Raw genomic sequence first — 9,002 nt, forward strand, 5'->3', positions numbered from 1 at the left:
CAACAACAACAACACTGTGAGGGAATGATTTTCTGTTTGTTAAACCGTGTGTGGTATTCCCGTTACAGCAGCGATGCGCAGGACTACAAGGTCGGTTTGAACTGCAAGGTGGGCAATTCATGTTCACCAGCCACTTTGGAAATCGTATACACAATCACTATGGGTCAGAACCGACTTGATGGCTTAACTGACTTAACAACAAGAAGAAACAAACTTAGATAACAAGTGATACAGCTGAACCCAGACTGACCAGGCTGTGACTTTGGTGCTGTGGGCACCTCGGATCTATCTGCCCCCTACAAAGCCCCCTCTGGCATAGTAAATGAACAGACTGGAGCCCTGTTGTAATGGGTTGAGTTGTGTGCTCCCCAAACATGTTAAAGTCCTAATGCCTGGTACCTATGAATGTGAACCTTTTTTGAAAATAGGGCCTTTGCAGATGTAATCCAAATGAGGAGATTAGGATGGATCCTACTCTAATCTGACGTTCTTAAAAGACGAGAAGAGGCACGGGGAGAAGAAATCCACGTGAAGATGGTGACAGAGATTGGAGTGATGCACCTACAAGCGCAGAGGATCACTGACAACCACTAGAAAGAAGATGGAAGATGCAAGGGAGGGTCCTCCCTATTCTTCAGAGAGAGCATGGCCTTGATTTCAGACTTCTTTAAGAAGTTCTAGCTTCCAGAACTGTGAGATAATACATTTATGTTGCTTAAACCACCCAGTTTGTGAGGCAAACCCTAGGAAACTAATTTGGTGGAGTCTTGTATGTTTCTATGATGCTGAATATGTACAGTCATTGTTTATGTATGTTTCTGAAAAAATGTGTTTGCAACGAACAAGTCATTGCTCTTGCAAAATTCTAACATGCTATCTCCAGTGTTCTTTCTATCACCAAGGCCATGTTTTCCAAATACTGCTCCTTTGTTTCCAACTTTCACATTCCATTCACCAGGAATTATCAGTGCATCTTGATTGCATGCTTAATCAGTTTCAGATTGGAGACGTTGATAAAAATCTTCCATTTCTTTATCTTGGTCATTAGTGGTTGTTCTATAAATTTGAATAATAGTTACATTAACTGCTTTTTTGTGTGTTGTTGTTAAGTCCCGTAGAGTTGGTTCCGACCCATAGCCACCCTGTATGGGGTTTCTGAGGAGCAGCTGGTGAGCTTGAACCACCGACCTTGCAGTTCAAATGACTTTGCAGTCTGGCACATTAACCCACAGTGCCACAGCAGGGCTCCGTGGATCTTACCCTTTCACTGACATTATTGCACTTGAGTATGAATCTTGAAACGTTCTTTCTGACAGTGAATGCAATGCTGGTACTCCTCAGTTTGTCATAGACTAAATGATTTTCTGATTCAGTATTGCCAATACTAGTCCACTTCAGCTCACTAATGCCTAGGATAATGAGGTTCAAACATTGCATTTCATTTTTGACTACTTTCAACTTTCCTTGATTCATATATTGCACATTCCGTGTATGATTATTAAAAGATATTTACAGCTGCTTTTTTTCATTTTGAGTCATTCCACATCAACAAATGAAAGTCCTGAAAGCTTTACTCCACCCATGTCATTAAGGTCATCTCTGCTTTGAGAAGGTCGCTCTTCCTAAGTTGTATTTTGAGTGCCTTCTGGAACTATATCAGACACTGTTCCTCTACTATTAATAGAATTTTATTTTCACTGTTGTTGTTAAGTACCGTGGACTCGGTTCTGACTCATAGTGACCCTGCACAGACTTTCCAAGGCTGAAAATCCTTACAGGAGCAGAAAGCCTCATCTTTCTCCCATGGAACAGCTGGTAGTTTCAAACTGCTGACCTTGAAGTTAGCAGCCCAATTTGTAACCACTATGTTTGGAAGTCAATTTTAAGGTCCTCCCTCCTAGCCTGTCTTAGTTTAGAAGCTCCACCAAAACCCAGCCACCATGGGTGATCTAATATAAATGGCAATTACATGAAGACCTTGCCAGACAGAATATACAGGAATGAAACTGGCTACATCTGTGGGAAGAGACAATGGAAAAGCCCAATACCATCGTAAGAACAAAGCTAAGAGCTGATTATGGAACAGATCATCTATTGCTAATATGCAAATTCAAGTTGAAGCTGAAGAAAATGAAAACAATCCACAGAGTCAAAGTGTGACCTTGGGTATATCCCACATGAATATAGAGACCATCACAAGAATAGACTTACTGCATTGAACACTAATGATCAAATACCAGACTTAAATATCAACTTACGTTGTGCAGCGGCATCAAGAACATCATACATAAAGGTCATCAAAAAGATAAGAAAGAAAGAAATGATCAAAATGGATTTCAGAAGAGACATTGAAACCAGCTAAAGTGACTAGAATAAATGAAGTAAAAGAGCTGGACAGAATATTTCAAAGGACAGCTTGAGAAGACAAAATCAAGTATCATACTGAAATGTGCAAAGACGGGGAGTTAGAAAACCAAAAGGGAATAACACGCTCAGCATTTCTCAAGCTGAAAGAACTGAAGGAAAAATTCAAGCCTCTAAGTTGCAATATTCTATGGGCAAAATATGGAACGATACTGGAAATGTCATAAGAAGATGGAAGGAATAACAGGACATTGTACTATAAAGAATTGCTCGATGTTCAACCATTTTAGGAGGTAGCATATGATCAAGAACGGATAGTATTGAATGAAGGAGTCCAATACGCACTGAAGTTGTGAAAAAACAAGGCTCCAGAAATTGATGGACTACCAATTAAAACAGATGCAACTCTCAAAGTGATCTCTGGTCTATGCCAAGAAATTGAGAAGACAACTACCTCGCCAACCAACTGGAAGAGATCCACAGAATGCCGGTGATCCACAAAATGCAGACATTTCCAAAGAGTATCGTCAATATCATTCATAAGTGAAATTTTGCTGAAGATAATTTTAAAATGGTTGTAGTATAATATAACATGGACAGTGAACTGCCAGGAATTCAAGCTGGATTCAGAAGAGGATGTAGAACCAGATGACATCATTACTGATGTCAGATATCATCGGCTAAAAGCAGAGAATACCAGCACAATGTTTACTTGTGTTTTATTGACTGTGCAAAGGTATTCAACTGTGTGGATCATAACAACCTATGGATAACATTGTGAAAACTTGAAATTCCAGACATTTAATTGTGTTCATGTGGAATCTGAATATAGCTAGACCAAGTCATTGGGATAAAACAAGGGGATACTGCATAGTTTAAAATCAGGAAATGTGTACGTCAGGGTGTGTTTTTTCACCACACTTATTCAATCTGTATGCTGAGCAAATAATCTGAGAAATTGGATTACATGGAAGAAGAACATAGCATCAGGATCAGAGGAAGACTCATCAATAGCCTTAAGTAATTAATACAGATGACAGCCTTCCTTGCTGAAAGTGAAGAGGATTTGAAGCTCATACTGATGAAGATCAAAGACCACAGCCTTCTGTTTGGACTGCACCTCAACATAAAGAAAACAACAATTCTCACAACGGAACCAATCAACAACATGATAAACGGAGAAAATGTTTAAGGATTGTTAAGAATTTCATTTTACTTGGATCCACAATCATATTATCAGAAGGGATGGTCCCTGGAGAAGAACATCGTGCTTGGTAAAGAAGAGGGTCAGAGAAAAGGATTTAAAAAATTTGTTCAGCTTAACTACTATTTATTGAAAAGAACAGAAACAATAGAGGACAAGGCCCCTAGACAGGGTGGAAAAAGACAAGTATTGCATGTCTACCTTCTGCTCAGCATAGCCTCTTATTTCCTCACTGGGCCATCTTGTTGTTGATGGGCATCTTGGAGAAACAGTCAGACTGCATGTACACAGCTATTTTCTCTAAAGCCTCAAAATGGCACATGAAAGCCTTCAGATTTTGGAACTCATCCAAGCACTTGGGCTCAAATTGTGGTTCTGATCTAAGACATCGTAAGTGAGAAAGTCCATAAAGGTGAGCTTTTCCCCTGCAAGCCAGGAGAATTTCCTCAAAGAGAACAAAAACAAATTGTTTCCGTTGTCCAGGTAGCTGTTCCAAGTATTGAGGCTTCAAATTTTCATGGTCAGGGTTGTAGCCGAACCGTACATGTTGCACGCGGAAATCCATTACTTGATTTTCTATGATGTCCACTCGAATCTTTTCTTCTTCTGTCTTGCCACACATATTGTACTTGTGAGCAATGTAACGCAAAATGGCATTGCTCTGGGTGGTCTTGTTCTTCCCATCCATGAGGTAGGGCAAATTAGGAAAGGCCAGGTCTAACTTGAATTTCACATCCAATTATTGGCTTCGATCATAGTCTGGAGCTTCTCTGCATGTGCACCGTTTCTCCTCATAATTGTTGTTGTTGTTGTTAGGTGACATCGAGTCGGTACTGATTCATAGTGACCTTATGCATAGCAGAACGAAACACTGCCCAATCCTGGGCCAACCTCACTACTGCTACCATGCTTGAGTCCATCGAAAGCTGCCACTTAGCCAATCCATCTCGTTGAGGGTCTTCCTCTTTTTCTCTGACCCTCCACCTTACCAAACATGATATTCTTCTCCAGCGTCTGGTCCCTCATAATTGGTATCCATGAATTCTAGGAGTAGAAGGATAGCATGCTCCAGCCCGCAGATAACCCAGTTAACCCAGGAGCATAGACGAGTGAGTGGAAGAACTCATCTTGCATTTGTTTTTCAGACCATCAAGGACTGATACATGGATGCACAATGGGTTCAAACACGGCAATGATGGTAGGCAGGGTGCAGGGCCAGCAGTATTTCATTCTATTATACGTGCGGTTTCTAGGAGTCGTAACTGACTTAAGAGCACCTGACATCAACAAAGCATTCTGCTGAACAGGTTTCAGTGGAGCTGCCAGATTAAGATGGACTAGGAAGAAAGACCTGGGCATCTGCTTCTGAAGACCAACTGATGAAAACCCTGTGGATCACAAGGGGTCAATCCACAACTGGTCATTGGGATGGTGCCTGACCAGGCAGAATTTTGTCACATTGTGCATGGAGTCGCCATGTGTCCAGATCCACCTCACTGGCAACTAACATCAGTAAACGAATGTACCCATCTAACACATTCTGGTGTGCTCTGTGGGATAAAGCACTAGACTACGAAGTTGGTTTGAACCAAAAGGTTGGCAGTTCAAATTCACCAACCACTTCTTGGAAACCCTATACAGGGTCACTATGAGTTGGAACCGACTCAACGACACTTAACAATAACAACACATTCTAGTGGCATTGGAGGATAAGCACTGGATTGTTAACCCCAAGGTCAGTGGTTCAAACCCACCAGCCACTCCTTGGAAACCGTATACAGGGTCGCTGTAAATCGGAACCGACTCGATGCCACTTAACAACAACAGCAATAACACATTCTAGGTATGTGCCTTTAACCATCTCATATGGCCTCTGAACCTCATCTCCCTCTGATGAAAAAGGGACAAAATTCTCCCCTTTTCTGAGAAGTAAATGAAACTTGGATGTGAAGAGGCTACTTGGCCTCAGTAGACATTCAACAAATGTGTACAAATTTAAATTTTTGGTGGCTGGATAGTGGGACAACCACTGACATTTCTACAATTAGCTTCTGTCATTTCATGTCCCTTCTATGTTTCCTTCCTGTTTAACTTGTGCATGATAACCGCTCTACAGGCAGGGCATCTGTGCCTGTGCTTGTAACTCTTGGCATCCTCGACTAATGCTTGTGGAGAGGCTTCTGTGTACGATGTGCGAACTAATCTCGGGAGGGACGGGGAGGGCTCTGGTTTCTCTGGGATGTTCTTTGAATAAACGTGTCTGTGCTAACAAAGTGCCAGACGGTGCTGGACACGGGAAGGCAGAGGGGAGAGGGCACAGTCTGTAGTCAAAATGGGCTGTGTCTAATGCCTCATTCTGCCTCTCCCAGTTGTGAGTCAAGGAGCTCTGGTAGCGTAGTGGTTACGAATCGGGCTGCGAACCTTAAGGTCAGCGGTTCGAAACTACCAGCCGCTCCATGGGCGAAAGATGAGACTTTCTACTCCCATAAAGATTTACACCCTCGGAAACCCTGTACAGGGTTGCTATGGGTCGGAACCGACTCAAAGGCACTTAACAACAACAACAACAACAGTTGTGTGTCACAGTTTCCCCACTCTGTGCCTCAGTCTCCTCCTTTGTAAATCAAGGCCAGAAGTTCAAATTCCTCTAAGTATGTTGTTGTTAAGTGCCATCAAGTCGGTTCCAACCCACAGTGACCCTCTATAGGGTTTCCAAGGAACAACTGGTGAACTTGAACCATCAACCTTGCGGTTCAAACCAATTTTGCACATTAACCCACAGCGCCATACCAGGACTCCCTCCTGTAAGTATTGTTGTTGTTGTTGTTAGGTGCCATCAAGTCAGTACCAGCTCATAGTAACCTTATGTACAGCAGAACAAAACACTGCCCGGTCCTGGGCCAACCTCACTACTGTTGCCACGCTTGAGTTCATCGATGAACTTGGCCAATCCATCTCATTGGGGGTCTTCCTCTTTTTCTCTGACCCTCCACCTTACCAAACATGATATCCTTCTCCAGTGACTGGTCCCTCCTAACAATATGTCTGAAGTATGAGAGATGAAGTTTGACCATCCTGGCCTCCAAGGAGCACTCTGGCTGCACTTCTTCCAAAATGGATCTATTAGTTCTTTTGGCAGCCCATGACACTTTCAGTATTCTCCTTCAACATCATAACTCAAAAGCATCAGTTCTTCTACCGTCTTCCTTATTCACGGTCCAGATTTCACATGCATATGAGGTTATTGAAAATACTATGGCTTGGGTCAGGCGCACCTTAGTCCTCAAGCTGACATCTTTGCTCTCCAACACTTTAAAAAGGTCTTGTGCAGCAGATTTGCCTAATGCAATACATCGTGTGATTTCTTGACTGCTGCTTCCGTGAGAGTGAGCAGTAAATTAAATGGAATGTTTCGGAGCTTTGAATGGAACCTCGCTGTGCACACACGCAGTCACTAAGTCACGGCCTTTGTAGCTGTTTTATCGAGCAGCTCAAAGTGGTTGTAATTCGCTCCAATTGCGATGTCCTTCCCTGCAGCTGTGCTAGGTCAGACTGCTTTTTCCTGGCCCTCAACTCCTAGATCTTCAGTCACTTTCAGTTTTAAAAAGCATAGGTCTGTGCATTGTAACTTTCTGGTACCTTCTTTTCATTCTCCTCTTCTGCTTCTGTTTTAGCTCCTCCTCAGTGCTGGGTGGGACTATCCTTGGTGGTGGTGGTGATGGTGGTGTGCCGGGGAGTCAGTTCTGACTCATCGCAGCCCTGTACAGAGTTCCCAAGACTGTAAATCTTTATGGGAGCAGAAAGCTTCATCTTTCTCCTATGGAATGGCTGGTAGTTTCAAACTGCTGACTTTGAGGTTTGCAGCCTGACTTGTAACCACTACCCTATCAAAGCTACTTAAAATTTACCTGTGTCCCATTTAGCCCATGCAAACCTACCAAAGTGTTCTCCTATCTACCTTGTTCTTCTACCCCCTCCCTCACTGTGTATTTGAGTGCTTTCCAGCCTAAAAAGGACAAAGTCTATTGTTTTTAATTGGAATTTTCATTGACTAATTTTTGGAAGTAGACACCCCATGTCTTTCTTCCCAGTTTGTCTTAGTCTGAAAACTCTGCTGAAACCTGTCCACTATGGGAGACCCTGCTGCTAGCTGAAGTACCAGCACATGCAGGCCACCACAGGACAACAAACAGACAGACCAGTTGGGGGCAGGTGGTGTCACTGAAGGTGAGTGTAAATTTGGGGACAATAGGAAGTGTCTGTCCTGACTTGATACTCTAACACCGCTATTGCTACTGAATACTTGAACATTAGACATTTCTTGTTTTGTGCCTGTTGTCGGTGGGAGGAGATTAAGAGGGAGAAGGAGAGGAAGAACATCAGAGTGTGTGAAACCCCTTTCATATTTCTGAGATGGTCCCTTAAAGTCCTATCTGGAATCAGAGAGGTGAGCAGGAATCCCTTCTCATCACAGATTCGCTTGGCAGGATTTTGGGAATGTCTCACAGAACATTCCAGGCTAAAGGTACTACTTAGATCAGATAAGTCCACAGAGACCCCAGCAGGAAAGACACCTGAGACATCTCACGTTGGGGCTCTGGGTGTTAGGGAGAGATACTGGTCACAGCGTTGACCTGTGGTCGTCCATTGCCTCCAGTTTTCTCTGGTTCAGTGCCCTAAGACCCTGCTCTGTTAAGACAGAGGGGCAGAGTTTAGTGAGTCAGCAAGGGTGTGCTGAGGGCCCCCGTGGGAGGTCTCCTATTCCACAGTGATGAAGATGCTGGATTACCTGAAGGATTAGGGTCTATGTCCAAGCTCACCTACCAGTCAAGTGGGAGCTCCGTCTCATCTCCAGGGTAGGTGCTATGTGGAAGCCATATCTCCTACCAACAGCCCCATCAGATGTAAGTAGGTCCCTGAGACAGCCCACAGCCCACACCAGAGGCAAAAATGCAGACTCTGGGGCCCTAGGGAGGATCAGTGTCCTAGTCCAGAAACTAGATCTGACTGCCTGCCCTGGACAGGTGTTCAGGTTTGTATGTATACTGTACAACATGTGTCACCTCAGAGGGCACCCTATTCTCCACATTGATATAGACTAGTCTAGATGAGGGAGTCCTGGTGTGGCACTGTGGGTTAATACACTGGATGGCAAAGTCGTTTGAACCGCAAGGCCAGCAGTTCAAGATTACCAGCCGCTTCTCTACACAGGGTCACCAAGGGTCAGAACCAACTCGACGGCACTAAACAACCATCACATCAACAAATCTAGATGAGAGCTTGCAGGCAAGCATAGAGACTGGACTGTGGACACATCTGGTGCAGCCAGGTGAGCTATCTTGACGAGATGCCCTCATGGGCACCCACCACATGTGCTCTTAGCAGCCGGATCCCCACCTTCACCTAGCTCCTCCATGGCCAGGCCTGAGTCCAT

The 9,002-nt window shown here is 43.8% G+C and overlaps 1 pseudogene; it reads right to left on the reverse strand.

Annotated features, from left to right (window-relative positions):
• Positions 1-3,776: 3,776 nt before the first annotated feature.
• Positions 3,777-9,002, reverse strand: LOC102815659 (annotated as a pseudogene).

This window comes from Chrysochloris asiatica, unplaced genomic scaffold, assembly GCF_000296735.1.
Source record: "Chrysochloris asiatica unplaced genomic scaffold, ChrAsi1.0 scaffold00223, whole genome shotgun sequence".
Taxonomy (NCBI): domain Eukaryota; kingdom Metazoa; phylum Chordata; class Mammalia; order Afrosoricida; family Chrysochloridae; genus Chrysochloris; species Chrysochloris asiatica.